Source organism: Pundamilia nyererei, unplaced genomic scaffold (assembly GCF_000239375.1).
Source record: "Pundamilia nyererei isolate P.nyererei 1_Seehausen unplaced genomic scaffold, PunNye1.0 scaffold00122, whole genome shotgun sequence".
Classification (NCBI taxonomy): Eukaryota; Metazoa; Chordata; class Actinopteri; order Cichliformes; family Cichlidae; genus Pundamilia; species Pundamilia nyererei.
The window spans coordinates 719,003-720,709 of NW_005187523.1; positions in this window are offsets into that span (position 1 = coordinate 719,003).

A 1,707-nucleotide genomic window follows, 5' to 3' on the forward strand; every position below is an offset into this window, starting at 1 on the left:
GAAGAACAAAAACTCTCTCAATCCACATGATTGAGTAAGAGATAGAAAACGGAGGAAAATACAAGTCAGAAAAAAAAAGAATACGTAAGAAAAAAGAGCTAAACTAAGAGAAAAGCAGGAGCGACTGTAACAGGCTGCACACTGGTTGGCGCATGCGCACTAAGAGAATCGTTGACCTAATGGCTGCATATTTAAACGCAGTTTATAATCTTTAATGCATCTTGAATGATTAAAAAACTGGGCGCAAAAGTTTTTATTTATTTGGATTAACTTGCACGGGGTGAAAAGTATTCATACACTAATATTTGGTTTAATGGTCTTTAGCAAGCTGAACTTCAACCAGAAGCTTTCAGTAGCAACAACAGGCTTCTGCACGATCCTGGCTGGATATTTGACTCCTATTGTTGGCAGAATTAGTAACGGTCATTTATATTGGTTGGCTCCCTGGCAGGCCTAAAAAGTATTCAAAGCACAGGAACAGTATCTGAAAATTAGCAAGGTGGCTGACACAAAGCCATTCTATATTAATGAAGAATAGGAAGAAAAGGCTGAATTGTGCCAAATGACACAAGAAGTGACAAAAGCCGGAGCATTATTGAAGCAGTGTGGGATCATTTTGATGAAGAAAGGCAGTCAAACGTCCAAAGATCTTCTGAATGTCCCTCAAGAAGAAACCTGCAGAACTAATCCTGAAGACTATTTCAAGAAATTACAAGAAAGCGTGTGTAGGAGAGTTCGGTCAGTGTTGAAGGATAATGATGGTCATACAGCCAGATGTTGACTTTAAAGTTTATTATTATACAAAGTCTGGTTTTGTTCCATGTGCTGGATTTCAGGTCATATTTGCGCCCATTTCCCATTTTCACGAGCTGAGGTGACTGATTCCAGGTTTGGACTTGAACGCAGACACAACAGGCAGCATAATACTCAGAGTGAAAAGACTTTATTAAACACAGGAGACTTGGTTACCAGGTAATCATCAGGAGTGAGCATCAGAGAGAATGGATTTACTCAAAGAGGACAACTGGGTTACTCCACTACATCTGAAGCGACTGTTTGAAGGAGACTTGGGAGATGGAGAGCTGAGAATCCAGGGGGAAGCAGCCAGGTGAGTGTCCAACATGAAGGCCAGCCTCTAGCAACCAGGTGAGGTGTAGATATTGAGCCCAAGGCAGGCAGCAGACAGTCTGGCAGGGGGTGATGGCTCGAGCTGGTCCTTAAATGTTGGCTCATAATCGACAATGATGACCTGCAGGTGAGATGAACCAGCAGAACAAGCAGAACTCTGCCCAGGAGGGATGAAACTGGATCCGGCAGGGATGGAAAAACAGTCTCCACAACCTGACACTCACCTGGACGATGACATTTCCTAAAAATAAGAAACAGTTAAGAATCCTAAAGAGCTTGAAAGCCAGTATTTGGTATTTGTTGGTTTTGGAAGTTTTGCATCACATCAACTTTAAAAGTTTGTGAACCTTTTAAGTCATTAAGAACTATTAAACTTGGACAGACAGGTCTAAGGCTTAAACCGTGACTGGACACATCAGTGTCCATGTTTGCAGTCAGACATAATAGCTGATGTTCATCAATCATTCAGTCCGTGGCTCCGCCTCCTGCCGTGACCTTGAGTGAGACACTAAATCAAAAGATTTCCAGTGATGACCTGTGTGTGTGTGTGTGTGTGTGTGTGTGTGTGTGTGTGTGTGT